This window comes from Protopterus annectens, chromosome 5.part1 (assembly GCF_019279795.1).
Source record: "Protopterus annectens isolate FY-2018-M chromosome 5.part1, PAN1.0, whole genome shotgun sequence".
Lineage (NCBI taxonomy): Eukaryota > Metazoa > Chordata > Ceratodontiformes > Protopteridae > Protopterus > Protopterus annectens.
In genome coordinates, this window is record NC_056736.1 from 631,374,088 (window position 1) to 631,396,517 (window position 22,430).

A 22,430-nucleotide genomic window follows, 5' to 3' on the forward strand; every position below is an offset into this window, starting at 1 on the left:
AAAACCTGAGCTGCTACTGTTTCGTTCAGGGACCACTCGTGAGGAGAGAGAATCGTCCTGCTTAATCTGTCTGCCAAAATATTGGATTTCCCTGGAATGTGGGTCGCTACCAAGAAACGGTTGGTAGCTACAGCCCATTCCCACACCCTCATGGCCTCTCTGCAAAGGGGGTAAGATCTGGTCCCTCCTTGTTTGTTTAGATACCAGACCACCGACATGTTGTCTGTGTGGATGGCGATAATGCCTTGAGGGAGAAACTTGTGGAGGGCCTGTAGGGACAGAAGTACAGCCCTCATTTCCAATACATTGATATGGAGAAAGGTTTTGTCTGGAAGCCAAGAACCCTGAACTAACCTGCCCAGACAATGCCCCCCCCACCCTGTCTGGGAGGCATCCGTTGTCAGGGTGGCCACCGGAGGGGGGATAACAAAAGGTCTTCCCTGATTCAGATTGGATGACTGAAGCCACCAGCGGAGGTCCCGTTTGCACGTTTCTGTAATCAGTATGAGATGATTGAGGGGGAGATTCTGAAAAGACCATTGTGTCGATAACAGCCACTGAAGAATCCTCATGTGCAATCTTGCCAGTGGAACTAGGAGAACCGTGGCAGACATCGAACCTAAAAGCTGCAGGACCATCCTGGCTGGGACTTTGGATCTTGGAAGCAGGGCTTGGACTTGACTTTGTAAAGTTTGAATCCTTTCGGTAGGAAGGAAGACGCGCATCAATTTTGAGTCTATCTCTGCTCCTATGAATCTTATGCGCTGAGAGGGCAGCAAGACAGACTTTGACCAATTGAATGTAATTCCCAGGGAAGCACCCAGGGAGATGGTGGCTTTGAGGTTGTCTATTAGTAGATGCCTGGTGGTGGCAGTCAGAAGCCAGTCGTCCAGATAGGGAAACACTTGGAATCCGAGACTCCTCAGGTGAGCAGTCACTACTGCCAAACACTTGGTGAACACCCTGGGGGCTGTGGTGAGACCAAAGGGCAGTGCACAAAATTGGAAATGACTGTCTCCCAGGTTGAAGCGCAGATACCTCCTGGACGCCTGATGTATCGGTATGTGATAATAGGCGTCCTTGAGATCTATGGAGCACATCCAAACATCCTTCTCCAACAATGGGAGAATGGATTGTAAAGTGACCATTGGGAATTTGGACTTCATGACGGACTGGTTTAGTTTGCTGAGATCCAATATTGGTCTCAGGTCCCCTGTCTTTTGGCACTAAAAGAACCTTGAGTAATTTCGGATCCGATCTGGTCTGTGGGGACCGGTTGGATGACTCCTTTTCTAGCAGCTTTGAAGCTTCTGCGCTGCGATTTCCCTTTGACTGGGTGGTGGGTCCGGGATTTTTGGACGGTGGGGGTGAGTGTGTGAAGGGAATGGTGTAACCTCCGGCAATAATCCGAAGCACCCATCTGTCCTGAGTGATAGACTCCCAGGCTTTTAGGTGCTTGGCAAACGGCACCCGAATGGCTCGAGCAGCACAGCCGGGCAATCCCTCATGAAGTGTGGGAGGCTGAAGAGCCACGAAAGGACTCGCGGTCTCCAGAATTGCGGGGCCCTCTGCCGCCTCTGGGACGGCGTCTCCCAGAAAAATTTCCCGTCCTCTGCCTCTGGAAGTGGAATCTTCCTGCTGTTGAGGAAAAAACTTCCGTGATTTGCGGAACCACATCTTCCCTCCTCCTTTAGCCTTGGGATAAGGCCGAAAGGGAGTGGAATAACGTGCACCCACGGCAGATAAAGTTTTTCCCTCTTGCTCACAGCGGTAAGAGTGTCTTTACCTTAGGTCCAAACAAAGAGGACCCATCAAAGGGAGCGTCGGCGAAGGAAGACTTGAAGGCCTCATGAAATGACACAACGGAGCCAGGCTTGTCTCCGTAGAGCCACGCCTGTGCCTGCCGCTCTGCCCGCCCCTTCGGCCGCATATGAAATGAGCCTCATGGACGAGTTAGAAATCGAGGTAAGGATAGCCAACTGAGAGCTAACCGACTGGGCTAGCTGCTCAGGTAGGTTACCTGAGAGGAATCTGACAGCTCCTTGACCAGATCCCTCTGTAGCCTGGTAAAATGTGCCAAATAATTCAGGGACCGTAGTGTAAAGGCCGCTGAAGTCAGGGTGCGCTTCCCGTACCGGTCCATGCTCCTAGACTCCTTATTAGGAGGATGGACGGACGTTGAAGCCTCTGCCACGTCCTGTTGTGTAGCAGATGCCACCACCATGGCATCTACAGCCACGCCTTTGTCAAGAACTCCTTCTCGGGTGGGGCAGACAAAAATTTGTTAGGGCGAGAAGGTACTGGTTCCACAGTATCTGGTTGTTCCCACGCCTCCGACAAACCAAATCCAGGAGCTCGTCAAGGCGGAGACACCCAGGAGGCGGAGGACTGAGCCCCAAAGGCCTTGAGAAGCACTGACTCATCAGCAGAGGGGTTTGGATATCCAGCCGCCTCGTTTAAGGATCTCTAAAATGTCTGCGAATGAGACATCATCCGAGGACGACTTCGGGGACCCCTCCGCATCATCAAGATCAGTGTCCGATGTAAGAGACTCGGGGGAGTCCACGTGCTTCCTCTTGCACGATCTCTTCCTTGGGGGCTCCTCCGAAGACAACTCCGAAGAACCCTCAGGAGGAGGGGAACCCCCAGTGGGGGTAACCTCAGGCCCCGGGGCTCCGCTGCCTAGGGACAGGGGAACTGCCAAAGACCCAGTCTCCATGCCCAGGGAAGGTGCCGGTAAAGCCGTAGAGATGGCCGAAGAAGACTTGGCCAAGGCACTCCTCATAGCTCTGAAAGCCGGACCCCCAGAATCCTGGGAGTGTCCGGTCCCCGGAGCCATGATAGCAGACGGAAGTCCCGCAGCCGAAGCACCGAGAGGGAGGCTCGGAACCGACAGCATAGGTCCCGAAACGTCACCCCCGAGTCCGGCCGAAGAAGTCCGCGTGCCAAACTCAGACCCGAAGGCCGGGGTTGGAGTAAGGGTCAGAGCCGACCCTAGGATCTCCACCGGCTCCAACAGCACCTGTTCCGACAGAGCCGAAGCGGTCGGAGGAGGAACGGCAATGGAATGGGCTATCGGCTCCGAAGCCAATTGGGTCGGAGCCGAAACAAATTTTTGAAAGACTGGGGACTGGAACAGTCTTTGGAGCACCCTGTCTTTGTCCGAATCTGACATCCTCGATGACCTAGAGGAGACTGAACGGGTTCGAGTTGGCCTCTCCAACGGCCCCAAGGGGCTAGGGGACCGGCTCCGAGGCGACTCGATAACTATCGGCGCCGAAGGAATACACAAACCAGTTTCCATCGGTGCCGAGGAGGACTTAGGCGCCGAGGAGGAAGTGTCTGAGCGGACAACCTTCATCGGCCCCGAGACAAGTGGAGCCGATAAAGGTGACCCGCCTCTCGATGCCCCAGCCATCGGCTCCGAAGCCTGAGGAGTCGAGACTGGAGGCATCGAGGCAGACCGTTCGCCCTCGGCTCCAAGTCCTTGGAGCCGAAGGAGAAGCCTGCCTATGTCTTTTGGCGGTCGGGACCGACGGACTGGTCGGAGCCGCGCCTTTTCTTTTAGCAGGAGAAGGAGAGGATGCTAAAGCTTCTTCAAAAGAGGGTTTTATAAGGCCTTTCAATATAAGCTTATTTTTCCTCTCTTGGAGGACCCTCGAGGAAAAAGCGTGACACACGCTGCAGGACTCCTGCAAATGTTTGGCGCCCAAACAATATACACAGAGAGAGTGGTCATCCGTGATAGACATTTTAAAACTACATTTAGTGCACTTCTTGAAGCCCGAAGGCCTAGGAGCCTGAGACATTATAAGTAAAACTGAGTAACTCTCTCACAGACAAAACTCTGTTGGAATAGACTGACCCTACAAAGATTAACTTGCCATTCACAATGATAGCCCGCAATTAAAATAAAGGCCAACTGAAGACATACAACAGTGAATAAAAATATAAGGAATCAAAGAACCCCTAAAGGTTCAAAAGGGATTAACTGACAGGAAAGGCCCTACGGATCAAGGGAGCCTGTAACCAGAACAAACACCAATCACACACAAAATTTCCACAAAAAAATTCTCAAAACACACAACAGCACAGAGTAGCTTGTAAAACAGCTTTTTGTGAAGAATTAGCAAATTTCTGACAGAAAAAGTTAGTGAAAAGACACTACTTAGCTCAGCCAGCTCGAGACCACGTCTTTGCTAGTTAGCGGCAAACGAGATCTGGGGGACTGGTAGTGGTGCATCCTGGGATATAGTAAGCTCAGCCAATAAGAGACTTCGCTCTTTGGCATAAGCGTGCCGAGTCGGAGCCGAGGGATCGGCTCCGAACCCATCAGTCAGAATGTAGGCGAGATAGGATCACATAACATCTACTGTTCAATCTCAGCCTTACTACAGGATATGTACCCAAAGAGTGGCGTACAGCAACTGGTCCCTCTCCACAAAGGTGGTGCCTCAACGGATCCTGGAAACTATCGCCCCATAAGCCTGACTAGCTTGGTCTGCAAAGCTATGGAAAGGATCATCATGGACCTCATAAATAAAGATATTGGGGACCTACAGACACTGGATCCTACCCAGTTCGGCTTTGTTAAGGGCAGATCCTGCCTCTTAAACCTGGTCGATTTCTTTGAAACAGTCACCAAGGCCATTGACTAGGGGAAGGTGGTCCACACAGCCTACCTGGACCTCGCAAAAGCCTTCGATGCAGTACCCCACTCGGGCATTATAGATAAGCTCACCAGCTTAAATATAAACCCCTATGTCACTAGATGGGTTGCAAACTGGCTCAAGGACAGAACCCACATGGTTAGAATTGTTGGAGCCATGTCACACTCCAAACCAGTTACAAGTGGCGTCCCACAAGGCTCAGTCCTGGGACCTCTCTTGTTCGGTATATATTTCTCGGAAGTACAGGCCAACATGGAAGGACTGTGGCTGACCAAGTTTGCAGATGACTGCAAACTGGGCGCCATAATCGACTCTCCGGCCGACACAAGCATCCTCCAAAAGGGCCTCATAGAAACAGACAACTGGTGCCAGAGCCATGGCCTCAAGCTAAACGCCAAAAAGTGTATAGTCATCCCCTTTGGCTAAAACAAAGTGGCCACAAATTACCACATAGGTGGTAATCCATTAAGTACAGAAGAAGTAATTAGGGACCTGGGGACCCAAGTTGATAGCAATCTCTCATTTGACAACCACGTGGCCAAAGTGGTTAGAAAAACATTTTATATAGCCCACCTAATCATGAAGGGATTCACATCTAGATCAGGGGAGGTCATCGTGCCTCTTTACTCATCCCTCATCAGGCCCATAATTGAGTACAATACCCCTTTTGGGATGTACCTTACCAGACACTTGCAGCAACTGGAAAGACCCCAAAAGTACCTCACTAAGAGGATCAAAGGGCTCAAACAGAAGTCATATGCTGCCCGGTTAAAGAAACTCCAGCTCTACTCAGTGGCATACCGCCTGCTCAGAGGCGATCTGTGCCTGACGTATAAAGCCATGTCCAACCTGGAATTAATGGACAGGCTGCACCTCAGAAAATCCAAATCCCATCGAGCTACGCGCTCGAGAGACTTGAACCTCAGCACTGAAATAAATAGGACATGCTGGAGGGACAGATTCATAACCCAGAGGCTCCCTTAACTCTGGAATAAAATCCCAGTCCAGGTTAGGCAGAGTCCCTCACTGACTCTCTTCAAGAGGAATTCTGATGAGTGGATGGGAGATCGTAGGTTTACCCCGGGTATCACTTCTGTGTCGCTGTCAGACAGAGGCACATTATACTAACCTTGAAAAAGGGCATAGCAAAATTAATTTAAAATGGGTGGTGAAAGCCAAACACACTCTGGCTAGGCTTATAAATGCCCTAGGGCAGATAGCCTAGTATGAACCTATGAATCTATAATCCCCATCAGCCATGGAGTCGGAACGGCCTAAAGATAAAGGCTCTGGAGGCCCTGCAATCTCCGTTTGGGAGTCGGATGCAGGCTGGAGTTCTAAATCAGCGGTCGTCAGTGGCTGCGTAGGCACCTCACTGAAAACCGGAGAACTGGCGACTGGCCTAGCAGAGGCCTCTGTGTCTGGTTTGGGTCTCGGCTGCCTATCCTTATCTTTGCACTTTTTATGCATCCCGGTCGTCGGTTGCTCCGACGGCATGGTATAATTAAATTTTCTACCAAAATAATGTCAGGCGAAATCAAACAGACGTTTAATGGTTCGTTTGTTAAACCCAGCACAAAACCGACAACCTGTGACTTTGTGGTCTGGGCCTAGGCAAGGGATACAATAAGAATGAAAATCCTTATGAGGTATTTGCTTCCCACAAGAAATGCAATTATTAACTTTTTCTGACATCGGACTGAGGCAAGAAAAGGTTCCCCAACGGGGTACTTAGCTTTACTGAAGACTTCGGTCTGAAATTAGATTTGAAAATCTCAGGAGTCGGCCGACCGGCACTTGCGAACTGCTTTTGCTTCGGGCACTGCGTGGCAAGAAAGACTGAAGAAAATGGCGTTGGCTGCCTCTTATACCCCTGTCACACTGACGTCAGGGAGGGAAGAAGTGACAACAACCGACACCGGACCAAGACTTTGGAACTCGGGCCGACTGCGGGACCGCCTGATGGCAGATAACCCTGAGTGTGACGAGTGCAGCAGTGTAACACGATGAACATCAGAGGTCAAGTAATTTGTCATTGGAGTCTGGTAGTTATTTGTCCCTAAAGGCAAGGGCAGCAAATGTGTAAACCTTCTTTTCCCATCTATCCATAGCTCTACTACCTTTAGTTTATCCGTGGGTAAGGCACTAGCACTAGGCAGAAGCTTAAGAGGGCTTATTTGAAGAAAGAGATACTGTAGAGGGCTCTGCTTCTCGATTCTTATATATTTTAGGTCATCAGGTGCCTTGCAAAGCTCGCCTGGTCTTTTAGGAGCTGATAGCTGACAATCAGGTGTAGAGAAGTACAGAAAGGTGTCCTGGAAGACCTCAAGGACAGGAGGGGCTGAAGAATGGGCTGGGGTATCCATTTCCATGGGGATGTAATACCTCTTCTGAACATCAGGGATTTTCGTGGATTGCCATTTGAACCATTTGAGATGTTTCATGATGCTCTGTACAGTTTCCCCAAAGGAAACTTCCTCAGTAGGGGAATCTAGTGAGAGGGAGTTCTCTTCGTCCCAGAGAATACAGCGAAGAGGAATAGTCCAGAGAATGGTCAGAGTCACAGTCATGTTCATCAGAAGAGGAGGAAACCAGGGTAGGTTGCTGAGGAGTAGCCTGGGGTTGCCAAGAAATAAAAGCTTTGAACAATCCCTATAAGAAGTCCATCTATTCCTTTTCCCTAGCTGCTGAGAGAGAGGCCACATGCCTAATCCTGTTTTTTTTTTCTTTTTAGGCACGGCATCTACCTGGATGAGACTCAAGAGGTTTGGAAACCTGTCTTGACTTCTATTAGACAGCCTGGGATCTCTTCCCTAAATAAAATTTGAGGGATGAAGTACGGTCACTCGGAACTATCAGTCTGCAAGGCCTCAGGAGCCATACTGGCCAGCAATGGGGTCTCTGTAGCAGGCAAATGAAAAGTAGCCTGCCAAACGTGGGTTCGGGAACCTCAGTGGGTAGGTCAGAGTCAAAAATGTTGGACTGTAGATCCATTAAAGGTCTCTCTAGTTTTTTCTTCGGCAGCAGAGGGACATCTGAATATGCTGGGTTTCTAGAAAAAAGTGTTGCAAGTGGAAACCTCAACCCAAGCGTTTTGGGAAAGAATGTCTGACAGATTGAGCAAGATTTGTGATAGTGTTCTGGGCAGAGGCTAAAAAGACACTTGGCATGCAAGTCCTTGTACAGAATCTCCCTACTGCACTTGCACTTAAACTTTCTTCCTAGCTGAAATCTAACTTCTTTCAACAAAACAGCACAAGTAAAAAGGAAGATTCCCCAAATGATCAAAGCAAAGATACTGAGCATGATCTACATTTGGGCTGGTAGCACGACAATCTGAGATAAACACTCATATGTCCACCTATACATCCAAACACATACAAGCAGAGGTCATGCAGACCTATGACCTAGGGAAGTTAACCTTTTGGTACTCTGGCCTGATGTCAGTGGAGACAACCCATACATTACAAATGCTGCAACAATGACTTTAATCAGGACATCAAAGCTGTGCGAGTTATACACCACCATAATGACACATGTTCAATTTTAAGTAGTACCACTGAAACATCATTCACAAGATGTCTGACTTAAACAGGCCTACTTCCAAAGTTTTATTACATTTGCAACACAAGGCCAGCTTCCCCCATACAATGGACATTAGCAGGACAGACAGTATAAAACGGAGAAGTGCCTGATGCAATTTACTGGATGACTAGTATGTTCACTGTGTGTGCTTATACAGTCCAAAAAGCAGGCTGAAGCATGTTAGGACAGATAATTAGGGCTAGGGGCTAACAAGCTGTCGCCTATGGTCCAGGGTTTGATTCCTTCAGCACATTTGCCTACTGTGTTACCTTCTGACCAAGTCACTTAATTAGAAAGTACTTTGGGATAAACTGTACTATGCTCCTCAATGGCCTCCTGGATTGCAGGCCTAGTAAATGCTTATGAATCTAAGCTGGTCTATTTCAACCAAGAGACAGCAGTTGTTGTAAAGGATGGGGTGCTCTGGCAGACCCCCCCCCCAAAAAAAAAATGCACAGGATTGTGCATAGTGAGAGGGACTCCTATACTGCAAATGATACTGAACTTCAAATTCTACAGTTATGGTGAATATAGTCACAAAACCATACTATACTTGTTTTAAGATCATGACTGGAACATTACTGGTAATATGTAGGAAACAGTACTAAAGCAATAAAAGGGCTAGCCAAAGATGTAGACAGGGGAAGCACATACGCCTTGCAGATCTGTAGTGGCAAATTCTGCTCCGTTCCAGAAAAGAAATGTCGAACTAACAATGCTTAGAAAAGGTATACAAGGGCAACCAGGTAACTGCATTAGATACTTTGATTCAAAGGACCCTCAAGGCTATTTAGTCTCTGAATCGTCAACAACTTGCCAATACTCATCCACTCAGGCTGTATTCCCTTTCTCAAGGCGGGGTAGGGCAGTTAGTACCTGGATACCCTCAGTTTTATCCCATCATCCAGGTTCTGTTTGAAGAGTGACTGTGTACTGCACTGACTCAGATGTTGTTGTAATGATCTCACTTCTCCATCAGGTTCTATTTATCTGTTAGTGAACATTTAGTTTCCTGGTTCTGGTGTTTTTCAAGCTATTAAACTTGCAGAGATGCACAAAATCAAAGACAACAGGGTCTCCAATGGTACAGTAGGAGAAGCACAACTTGTATCTTCTACAGTCTTGAGGGGCAGAGTAAAGGGATACATCCTTATCCTTTTTCTTGGTATCTCGCGATCTTAAGTCTGAGAACTTCTTAGTCATGAACCTCTGAAGTTTCCCTAGTTGTTTCACATGTCGAATGAGGTACATCCTGAATGGATGACACTACAACAGGTTTAATCACTGCTGAACAGAAGGCAACAATAATATTCCTAGAGCTGGATGATATAGCTTTGGCTATTACTTGTGCCAACTAGAAGGATATTCTGACCACAGTTATCACATGATAATTAAATGAGAGAACTGTCAATTCTACAGCGCCCAGGTCTCTCACTAAATTCAAGGTTGTTTGCCAAAATGATGCCATGCTTTATGCTTAATTTGTGCCCAATTTTTAGCACACCAGGTACTAACTAGGTTAAGTTCCTTCCGAAGGATACAAGTGTCAGAATCTTGACAACTGGTCATCTGCAAATGCAGTTAACTAAATCTCTGTTCTCCAAAAGAATCAGACAAGTAAAAAATGAAAAGGAGTTCCAGTACCAAAGCCCTGGGGAACCTCACTGGTTACCTTCATTTTTTTCAGATGAGACATGAGCCACACAAACTATGTGGGTTCTGTCTTTAAGCCAGTTTCCTAGCACACAATTAACTAATTAGTCAATACTGTCAAAAGCCTCAGCTACGTGAAGATACTTACTCCGTCAACAGCATGAGCTACATGACCACTCTCCTACAAAAGTGCTGAGATATACTAGTCACCTCCCCAATCCACATAAATACTCAACTAGGCATAATCTTTCCAACTTTAGTCCAGAAATCTTTAATATTCTCATATCTAGAGTTAGATGGAACTTCCTCACCCATCTCCCCTTAGATGAGGCTATCACTGCTTTCAAAACTGCCTTTCTCAACATAGTTAACTTACTAGCTCCACCTCATAAAATTAGGACAAAAGCTAAAATATCTCCTTGACTCACTAAACACACTCCAAGTCTAGAGATAAGCCCTGGAAAAAATGGCTACAAACAAAAAAAACCCTATGATCCACAGATATATAAAGAACAAAGGAACCTGGCCAAAAGACAAATCAACAAGGACAAAAAAGATTTTTACTACTACCCTCTACCACACTAAAACCCAACCCTAAAAAATTCTGGAAAACCATCAATCAAATACTCCATCATGGAAACCCTACCTCTCCCAACCTCACCCCATAAAAGACACCAGATGAGACCACCAATATCTTCAACAATTATTTTGTTGACTATATCCAAACTCTAATTCAAACAGCCCCAATCATACTAACCCCGTCTCCCCTACAAAAAACACTCATCCTAACATTTTCTCCCTAAAGCTCATCCCCAAAACATACATTCGTACCCTTCTCTCCAAACTTAAACCATGCTCTGTATCTGTGGACAACATTCCATCTTACTTTCTCCAGTCAGCTGCTCACTCACTTGCCTATCCTATCTCAATCTTAATTAACCGTTCCATCTCCGAATCCAAGGTACCTTCAATCTGAAAACACTTCTACACCATACCAATACACAAAGGAGGTAACTCAACTGAAATCTCAAACTTTAGGCCTATTGCCATCCTCTCCCCCCTGTCAAAAATCCTTGAAAAATGCATCCACACTCAAGTCATTGAACATCTCACACAGGAAAACTTACCAACACCTACACAACACGGCTTTCGACCCAAGCATAGTACACACACAGCTCTTCTATCCTTTCTCAATACCATTTCCCTGGCCACAGATGGCCACAAATTTGTCTCCTGTCTTTTCCTCGACCTTTCAAAGGCCTCTGACACAGTCTCCCACTCACTACTAATTAACAAGCTATCTAACCTCAACTTCTCCCCTGATACTGTGCCATGGTTTGAAAGCTATCTCAAAGACAGATTCCAGTCTGTTAGATGGGAAACTGCCTTATCCTCTCCTCTACAAATAAAAATGGGTGTCCCTCAAGGATCCATTCTAGGACCATTGCTTTTCAATATCGTCACAAACTTACTCTACACCTCCTGCCAACTCTCCTCCATTATACAATATGCCAATGACTCTGCTGTTTTAACTATAACTCTCACTCAGAACTCTTAACAGCAACCCAGTCATCACTAAACTCTGTAGAAACATGGCTCTCCAATAACAAACTCATACCCAACCCTAAAAAAACAAAACTCCTACTCTTCCTACCTAAACCAGCAAATCACATTAAGACCTCCTTCACCATCCATTCACTCAATAACACCCCTATCATACCTGAATCAAGCTCAAAACTGCTAGGCATCACTATTGATGACCAGCTCAAATTTGATCTCCACATATATAACTGCATCAGGAAAACCCACCTGAAGCTAGTTCTGCTATACAGAAATAAATACCTTACTCATGAATCATGAACAGCCCTCACCCATGCATATCTTCTTCCCTGCTTAACATACTGCTCCCACATTTTTACTAATCTAAACTCCACACATACTACTAGACTTCAGACTACATACCACAAAATAGCTAGATTTGCAACCCAACAACCCTACAGATCTCACCACTGTCCCCCACTTAAATACTTACACTGGCTGGAACTGCCTCATCTCCTCCTTCTCTCTCAGCTCCAACATGCAATCCTATATCAGCCATCCTTTTGCCCAGCCTTACACCCTATCATCTCCCACAAGAAACCTCCGTAGCTCTTCTCAAGAACTAAAAATCTATAAGCCCAAATCTAAAGCAGGACAAAACGCATACAGCTACCACCCCTCAATGGAATGGAACAAGCTATCTCTCGAGATTCAAACATAAGCTCATCCCAAAAAGTTTAAGCTAGCACTAAAAGAACATCTTACCAAAAAATTGGATCTGCCACTGCTCAAACCCTCCTTGAAAACTCTCCATCTCCTTGTCAGACTCTCCTACACTTCCCCCTCAAGAAAATCCTCTTTGAATAGACTTTTTCCTGCAAATGTTCACAAAATGTATTTGTTTTTGCAACTATACCTTTATTTGTTGAACCACTATATTGTTACTTCTGCTTTATTTTAACTTTTCTACACCAATTTGCTGTAACTGCACTTGTAAAATATTTGTGATAATCTACCATTCTACTATGTATGTCCTGAAGCTTTTTCTCCACTTGTTTTTTTAAACCTGTTACTCACACCCTATGGTTATTAAGTATGTACTGGAGCTTTTCTCCCCAAACCTCAGCTGAAAAAGGGCTTCGACTCAGCCAGACATTCCTGGTCAACAAATGTAAAATAAATAAATAAAATAAAAAGGCAGGCTCTTCCTTTCACAAAGTCTAACTACTGAGGGTCTTATCAAAAATTATATTAGGTTATCACACTTGACTATCACATGACAATGTCATAATTAACTTGGAGATGCAACATTTTTGAAAAAGGGTTACTGAAGCAGCCACTGCCCTTAATGAATGCACTTTTATCATTATTTATAAAGGTTTTCCAGTTTGCCCATAATGCAAGGAAATGCTAACAGCTAGCCATACTTGGTCAGACTTTGTTTGGACACTGGCCTACCCTTTTTACCTGGCATAAAAGAGACAAAGCTTCCCCAAATCTATGTTTTTCACTGGAGCTAGATACATTGTGAAAACCCTTGATGCAGTGGGAAGTCCAAAGGGCAAGACAGAGAACTGACAAAGTAAGCCAGACAGAGAAAATCTTTAAAAAAGTCTGAATACTTTGGTGATGGGAATGTGACAAGTATCATTGAAGTCTAGCCTTACTATGAAAGCTAAATTAGAAATCAGATGTAAAATGGAATGCAGGGAAAGCATTCTGAACTTTGGAATCTTGACAAAGATTTAGAAAGGAAAGGTCCAGCACATGCTTCCAGGATTCTTCTTTCTTTGGTACCAGAATAACTCTTGGAGAAAAACCTTTGCCCGTCTGTTATATGGGCAATGGCTCTATTACGCTCTGAGCAAGCAATGGATCGAGAATAGAAAAAATTACGCAGACTTGGTTCAAAGGGCAAGTAGGAATCCCCTGGAACGGGGAAGGGATTTTCACTGCCAAGTGTACTCCTGCTGAATTACATTCAAAATCCACTTGTCTGCCACAATCAGGTACCACAAGTACAGCTGAATCCTCAGGGAAACAGAGGTTGCCAGGGTGGGGGCAGGAAGCCTGCACAGGCACAGTCATGCTGACTGGGAGGACTGTCCTTGATAGCTTTAAAAAAAAACGGTTTATTGACATCTTGCTGCATAAACTGCTTATTAAAAAGGTAAATTAGGAAGGGATTTTTTTTTTATTTTAAAAGAGCACGGTTCAATTACAGTAGTCATTCTGAATGAACTTTCTCCTTTCATTACATACTTGAGCACCTCAACTACAAAAGGGTGAAACAGAAATTCTTTATCTAAGGGAGTATTTAAAATTTCAGTTTAAACATTTTCAGGAAGGTTTTGAAAAAGAATCCAAGCAAGTCTATCTCAAAGTGATCCAGAAGCAGCAGCAGCTCTGAAGGAAGAACCAAAAGCATCATAAGCACACTAAAACAAACTTAGTAACATGAGAAATAAAGGTTAGGGAGGTATTCAAGGATTTTATTTTACCTAAGAATGAAAGTTAATTAGCTTTTGCATTTTCTCAAGAGATAAATGTAGATACTTTAACATACAAGTTTGAAAGCTTAAAATCCTGAAAGAAAGCAGATAAACATTCTGCCTCACTTTGTTAAAAGCTTTCCCATCCTTGTCAGAGGGAATGGGATTAGCAGCAGTAATCTATTCAGCAACAGCAGTTTTAGACATAGAAATTACTGCCAATCTGCTTCAGGGTTGGAAAATAAATACTTGATTCTGAAGTACCCTGTATAGCCTTATCAGACTTCCTGAGCACAGGAGGAAGACTAGAAAGCAAGCTAGAAGCAGTAAGAAAACATTCTCTAAAGAGGGCAACACATGAACAGCAGCAGATTTAGGCAGATACAGCAATAAACTCATCTTTCTTGTTCTTTTGTAAATGGGGAGCAAAACAGAGAACAGTAGCTGCTCCACAGGTTAGCTGAGAATGGGACCTCAAAATCAGGGAGAAAAGCCTGTAAGAATCAGTAAAGGGTTAGGTACCAAACCAGTAGTACTGAGGTGAATAAACCAGTGATGGCCCCCCCCATTAGCACAATATCATGCACCAATATACAAACCTGTAGGAAAATTCGCTCCAAAAAAAGAAATAGGAAACCATACTTATTTATAAAGTTCTCATAAGCACTTACAAACTCTCTTAGAAAACCAATGACAGTCCAAAAAGCATCTAGTTTCTAGCAAACACAAAATTTTAGTGGGGAGAAAGTATTCCTCAGAAAATTAACATTAGTGGTAGGTTCCCCAAAATGTGAACTTGCCTGCCCAGTCTTGAAGGATAGCTAGCTGACAGACAATTCACCGTGAATCACCAAAGAAGTGTTCTCAGGTAGCACAAAAAAGATCTGAAGAGATCTGCACTCTCTATTTTTATGGCGCTCCAGACAGGACAGTAAGAACACGAAGACGACTCCCAAAAGCTTTGGAAGCTGGCTAATCATAAGTTAGGACTCTAATAACTTAAAGGCTACACTGCAGCAATTATCTACATATTGATGACATAACCAGTACTGGGTGGGGATACTTTTTAAACTTCTTGAGCATGCTGCATCAGCTAGACTTGATATAATTATAGCCTCAGCCTTAAATGACTGTTTCCCAACATGCATAGCAATCTGTTGAGTCTGAAGCAGATGGGATAAAAAATCTACACCTCCAATCAGAGATAATGGTTCTTTCCCTGAAGAATTTGGAAAACTGCAGCAGGTGGAGGAATTAAAAGTACCCTGAGGTCTTGTTCACAAGTGAAGATAGAGTTGACAGGTAGACTGATCAGTGGGGCAGGTGCAACAATGGCAGCACCTGCAAACATTGTGGCAGACTGTAGGTCTTAAAAAGGCAGCAGAGTCATAAAAAGAACGTCTCTATTTACAGGTCAAGCCACGTCCCATCTTCACGTACGGTCATGAGCTTTGGGTACTGACTGAAAGAATTTACCTCCTGGATAGAATGCAAGGAGTAGAAAGGTGGATCCTTTACAGAGTTCATCATTCATCCATCATGTTTTTGTATTAAACTCTCATGCCCATTAAAGCAGTGCCTATTCTTCATGACCTTTAAAAAGGAATGAGATTACTACACGTTTATACTTAAACACCATGGGATACCCAAGGCTACGCTTCTTGAATGCCACTGGGCTGTAAACTTGATATAAATTTAAGAATCTAATGCAAGGCTGGATCCTAAATCAAACAGCTGGCAGCTAAGGGTAAGTGTGGATGCTCTTACTTGATTTGGCAGTAGACAATTACGGTAGCTAAGCACTCTGCAAGCATCTTTGATGCAGCAGATAAATTAAAGAGCAAGGGAAATAAATCGGTAGAGAACACCTCCTTTGCTTCTCTGGCATTGCTAACCTGCTCTCACTACAGATAAATGGAGGTAGGCATCTTTCAAATAAACTGTAGCAAATGAAGACTTGAGGGAAAAGAACTGACAAGAGGGCCTGCAAGGTTAGCAATCTAATTCTAGTTCATGTAGATACATGTATAGCTTTGATGAGAAAACTGGCCTCCGAGAACCATTTTATCTTGGTACTAGAAACATTCTAGTAAAACCATGTGCTTCTTCCTCACCCTGGTACTCTTTCAATTGCCTCTCGTCTCAGAAGATCCTGTGGTAAGAGTCTGATTAGACAGCTTTGTTCACTGGGTACTTTAAGCATGTCTGACAGCATTATACAAAAAACAGCCTGTGCACTGATATCCAAGTTCCTGAATGATTTTCTCGCACACTTTACAAGTAGTCACAGACAACCTCCAATTACTTTTTTGGGGAAATGGAAGGGGTGTGTTTAGGGGAAGCAGTGGGAGAAAAACAGTTCTGCTGAATCACAGCTGTTCCACTGTGATATCCCCCCAAAGGCTTCTCTTACGATCAACTTTCCAAATCCTCTTGAACTGACCTTTCTTGCCATCTAGATGCTTACTCAGGTGGAAATGTCAGCTCATAGGGTAGTTCCTACTGTATATGGCAGGAGAATGAAGCAGCTCTTTAACACACTACGTTGCCTTTAACTTTTCTTAAGCATTTGTCCAAACCGCAGTTCCTTTTCTAACAGGACAACCAGGAATTAGAAGTTATGTCCTTACCATAACGTTCCATGTGGAGTGTTCATCTCGCCTTTGTTCTTACACCTGGGTTCGGAGCCGATCCTCGGCTCCGTGTCGGCCGCTTAGCAAGCTCTGCATCGAGAAGAAGCTCGAGACCAACCTAACTCCCACAATCCCCCTCTGCCTTTACCTCAGATCTAGTTTGCAAGCAAACCAGAAGTCAACAGAGAGAGTAACACATTCATGCCAAAAACAACATAAGTGAGAGAAACACCTATATATATATATATATATATATATATATATATATATATATATATATATACACATATATATATATATATATACATATATACACAACAACTGCGTAATGCGGAAGCAGGAAAAAACCAAACCAGACACCAAACTGGACGTTCTTCCTGAGGGTGGGAGGGTGGGAATGCAAGAACAAAGGCGAGATGAACACTCCACATGGAACATTATGGTAAGGACATAACTTCTAAATGTGAGTGTTCAATCTCGCCGTTTGTTCTTACACCTGGGTAGCGTCCCTAGCTCCATGTTCCTGAGGAACTCACGGGAGAACGTTCTTGAGCACAGTGGAACCAAAGGTTGCCCTGTCCCTAGAAACCCTGTCTACCTTGTAATGAGAAATTAATGTATGTGGTTTAGACCAAGTAGCAGCTGCACAAATAGTATCTAATGGTAAGCGAGCTGCATGAGCCAGGGATGTAGATACTGATCTTGTAGAGTGCCCCTTGGGTTTGGCAGGTAAAGTTTGTTCCGAAGCAGTATAAACAAATATAATGCAATCAGTTAGCCATTTGGAGAGGGTTCGTTTAGTAACTGCTATACCTTTCCTGCTGTCTGCAAAAGCCACAAAAAGTTGATCTGTTTTCCTGTGATCCTTTGTTCTATCCAGGTAAAATCTAAGTTGTCTATGAACATCCAACTTGTGTAACATATACTCCAACTTATTGGAGTGTTTTTTGAAAAAGGTAGGGAGCTCAATGGATTGATTGATGTTATTAACAGAGCAGACTTTGGGGAGAAAGGACGGATTAGTGCGAAGAGATGCTATGTCAGAGTGAAAGATCAAATAAGGGTGTTTAATAGAAAGAGCCTGAAGCTCTGACACACGTCTGGCCGATGTAATGGCCACCAAAAAGAGGGTCTTCCACGACAAATATTTCAAAGGACAAGAAGAGGCTGGTTCAAACTGAGGTAGCATCAATTTAGATAACAAGAGATTCAGGTTCCAAGGTGATGTAGGAGTTCTAACTGGTGGTCTAATATGGAAAGATCCTTTCAGAAAGGCCTTACAAAGTCTGTGAGCCATAACAGGAGCCCCACATTCTTCCACATGAAAGTTGGAAATGGCAGCCAATTGCACTCTCAAAGTGGCAGGAGAAGCTCCTTGGTGGAACAATTCGGTTAAAAATTCCAAGATCTTATTTAAGGGAGCTATAACAGGGTCCAATTGCTGTGTATTTGCCCAGTAAACAAAACGCTTCCATTTACTAGTGTAAGTCTTTGTAGTGGAAGCTTTATGAGAAGCCACTAGTATATTCTGAACTGCAGGTGAAAGAAGATCAGACCTGGCTAAGTAGGGAAGCGGAGCAGCCAAGCTGCTAGTTGGAGTGACAGTAGCGAGGGGTGAGGAGCCCCTGACGAATGGGTCAGTAGATCCGGCTCCGGGTCCAGGATCCAGGGTTCCCGAATGCAGTGTGCCAGAAGAAAGGGAAACCAAATTTGACGAGGCCAGAATGGGGCAATGAGGATAATCGTCCTTTGCAGGTTGTTGGCTTTCTGCAGAAACTTTGCAATCAGGGGAAAGGGAGGAAAAGCGTACAGGAGACCCGGGGGCCAATCGTGAACTAGAGCGTCCCTGGGGACTTCCCCTGGAGGGGGTAATAGGGCAAAATAGCTTCTGCATTTGGCGTTCATTGGAGACGCAAAAAGATCGCAGGAAGGCTGGCCCCATTTGCGAAAAATCTCCTTCGCAACTGACTGTTTGAGGGACCACTTGTGAGGCAACAGGATTGCTCTGCTCAACCTGTCGGCTATGACGTTGGATGACCCCGGGATGTGCGTTGCAATCAGAAAACGACCCGTGGACTCCGCCCATTGCCAGATTCTCATGGCCTCTCTGCATAGCTGATAAGACTTGGTTCCCCCTTGTTTGTTTATGTACCAGACTACGGACATGTTGTCCGTCTGAACTGCAATAGTCCCTTAGAGGAAGAAGGGGAGCAAAGTGTTGCAACGCTAGAAACACTGCCCTCAACTCTAGAACATTGATGTGCAGATTGTACTCTAAATTGGACCATTCGCCTTGGACTGTCTGTCCCTGAAAGATGCCCTCCCACCCTATCAGGGAAGCGTCCGTGGTCACCGTAGCTGTCGGCGTGGGTAGCACAAATGGTCTTCCGCTGGAAAGATTGCAAGTCCGGAGCTACCAGGCTAGGTGTGATTTGCATGTGTTTGTGATTAGAATTTCGTGTGTCAGAGGTAGCTGTTGGAACGACCATTGTGCAAACAGTAGCCATTGTAGAACTCTCATGTGCAGTCTTCCCAATGGTATCGCAATGAGAGAAGCTGCCATGAGACCCAAAACCTTCAAAACCAGTTTTGCTGGGGATTTTTTTGATGACAGAAGAAGAGATATGTGGCTTTGTAATGAGGCTATCCTTTCTGGAGGAAGTCTTAGAATTAAACGATGCGTATCCAATTCTGCTCCTATGAATGAGTTATGCTGTGATGGCTGTAGTAAAGATTTTTCGAAATTTACGGAAATTCCGAGATGAACACAAAGCTGCAGTGTGTAATCCCTGGCTTGAATCAGTTGACGCTGGGTGGTGGCAGAAAGGAGCCAGTCGTCCAGATACGGAAACACCTGGAATCCTAGGCGTCTCAAGTGAGACGCTACCACTGCCATGCATTTGGTGAAAACCCTGGGGGCTGAGGTCAGACCAAAGGGCAGGGCTCGAAAATGAAAGTGACTGGCTCCCAGCCGGAAGCGCAAGTGATCCCTGGACGCCCTGGCCATTTTGATGTGGTAGTATGCGTCCTTCAGATCTATTGAGCACATCCAGTCGTCCTTCTGTAAAAATGGAAGGATCGATTGAAGCGTGACCATCCGGAACTTTTCTTTCTTGACGAAGGTATTGAGATTGCTTAGGTCCAGAATCGGCCTCCAGTCCTCTGTCTTTTTTGGAACTAAAAAGAACCTTGAGTAAGTTCCGAATCCTCTTTGGTCCGCTGGGACTGGTTGGATTACTCTTTTTTTCTAGCAGCTTTGAAATTTCTATAGCTGCAGGGGCTCGCAGATGGGGCGGCACATCTGGGAGTCTTTTCTTCGGAATTGGGGGCAATAGGAAGGGTATTCTGTAGCCTCTGGTAATAACGCTTTTTACCCAATTGTCTGATGTAAGATTTTGCCAGACCTGAGGGTATAAAGCTAAGCGACCCCCGACTGCCTCCAGAGCAGGACAGTCGGGCCTCCTCTCAGGAGTGCTGGAAAGGTTTCCCAGGGGTTGTATCCCTGTCACCTTGGTTTTGCGGACCCCCTCTGCCGCCGGGGCGGCGTCTTCCACCTCTGCCCCCTCCTCTGCCTCTAGAGGGGGCATCACCCTGTCTGCCTGGGAAAGAGCCTTGGGGTTTTCGAAACCACATTTTTCCACCACGTTGCCCTTTGGGGTACGGTCTGGATGGGGTGGAAAAACGGACTCCGACAGCAGACAGAGTCTTTCCCTCTTGCTCACACCGGGTAAGGGTCTCCTTTACTTTGGGGCCAAAGAGTGTGGCACCATCAAATGGGGCGTTAGTAAAGGCAGACTTGAAGGCTTCCGCAAATGAACATAAGCGCATCCAGGATTGTCTACGAAGAGCAATCGCTGAAGCTGCTGCCCTACTCGACCCTTCGGCTGCGTATGAGATCAGCCTCATGGACGATTTTGCAATAGATGTAAGGGTATTGAGATGTGCTGTAACCTTTTCTGAAACAGCAGCATCTGTAGTACCCTGGAGGGTATCACCCAACTCTTTGATTATAGATCCCTCTGTAGCAGTGTGAAGTGGGTCAAATAGTTCATGGATCGCATAGAAAAAGACGCTGAACTAAAAATGCGCTTCCCATACCTGTCCATAGTCCTAGAATCTCTGTTAGGCGGATGGACAGATGAGGAAGATTCAGACATCTCCTTTTTCGTGGCCGCTGCCACCACCATAGCGTCCACTGGCACTCCCTTCGTCAGATAAGCCTTATCCTGAGGGGCAGTAATATATTTGTTAGGCTTTCTAGGGACTGGCTCCACCGTGTCAGGCGTCTCCCACGCCCTTCGAGCAATCAGCTCCATCAACTCATCGAAGGGCGGAGTGACCCAGGAGGAGGAAGGGCGAGCACCGAATGCCTTCAGCAAGACTTGACTCATCCTCAGAAGGGGGTAGGGCCTGCCAATCACCTCTCTGCTTTAGGATCTCCAGGATGTCAGAAAAAGAGACATCCTCTGAGGGTGACTTTGGGGACCCTTCTGACTCATCCAAGTCAGTGTCCGATGTCAATGATTCTTGTGGAGAATCTAAGTGTCTCCTCTTGCACAATCTTTTCCTCGGAACTTCCTTGGGGGGGGGGCATCCGAGGAAGCCTCCGAGGAAGAGGGGGCACCCTCCAGGGGTGGCTGAGACACAGGTGCTCGACGCTTAGATGTAGCCATGGGTGCAGAGGAGGATAATGGTCCTTTATGGGAAGGAGAAACTGTTTCTGCTGACGTGATTGTCTGGGTAGACAACACCTTCCTCATGAGGTCGAAGGCTCCCGGGTCCAGAGTCGAGGTATCTCCCGGTTCCGAGGAAATCGGAAGAATCCCCGAGACAGGCACCGAAGGCATCGACCCCGAGGACAGAGCCGAGTCGATCCGAGCCGAGGCCCCGAGAGGGAGCGTCGGAACCGAAACATCGGTCCGACTCTCAGTCCCGGACCCAAGGATGGATCTTCGGCTCCGAGACTCCGGTACCGGATCCGACGGAGTCGAGGTGAACGGAGCCGACCGAGAGAAAGACGGTTCTGGCACCGAGGGCTCCACAATCACCAGATCAGCCTCTCCCGGCTCCGAAGACTGGATAGGTTTCGGAGGAGGAATAGGTGGAGATAAGGGAAGGCCTTCGAGTCTCGACACCAACTGAGAGGAGACAGAAATGAGCTTGGATAAGGCCGTATTCTCCATTAATTTCTGCACCACGCGGTCTACATCGGTGTCGGAGAGGGGCCTGGAAGAGAGCGTCGAAGGAATCGAAGACGGAGCCGACCTCAACAGTGCCGGGAGAGGGAGCTCCGTCACCGGTTCCAAGACTCGAGGCTCGGAAACTGACAACAGTTGAACACTCGGCCCCGAAGTCTGTGGAACCGGTGATCGAACTTTAACTGAAGAGCTCGGAGCCGATGACCTGGGCTCCGACGTCTTCGATTCCTTCGAGGATTTGGATGTCTGGTCTGATGCATCCAGAGCCTCTTGAAAGGTAGGTTTTAGAAGAACCCTATCCATAAGTTTCCTGCGCCTATCTGTCATGACCCTTCCACTGAAAGAATGACATATTGAGCAGTCTTCTTGCAGATGGAGAGGGCCAAGACAGTAGACGCAGGAACTATGATTATCAGTCACCGACATCTTCTGCCCACATTGGCAGCGTTTAAAGCCAGACTTAGCTTTCTCAGACATGTCACAATCTTAAGGTACAGCCAACAGAAAAAGGTTAATATTATGTCAAGTCCAGTAAGTTTGTCCAATCCAGTAACTTATTGTCAAATCCTGTGAAGAGTCAATCCAGTAGTCAATCAAGTAAAAGGGTGGGGTAGGCCCCGAGGGAAAACTCTAATAAAGTGTATAAAAGACTTTATATGG

General features: G+C 46.0%; 1 protein-coding gene across 3 annotated transcripts in view; it reads right to left on the reverse strand.

Annotated features, from left to right (window-relative positions):
* USPL1 (ubiquitin specific peptidase like 1) overlaps window positions 1-22,430 on the reverse strand; it is a 1,186,769-nt gene that overhangs the window by 207,331 nt on the left and 957,008 nt on the right. The gene's annotated exons all lie outside the window — the stretch shown is intronic.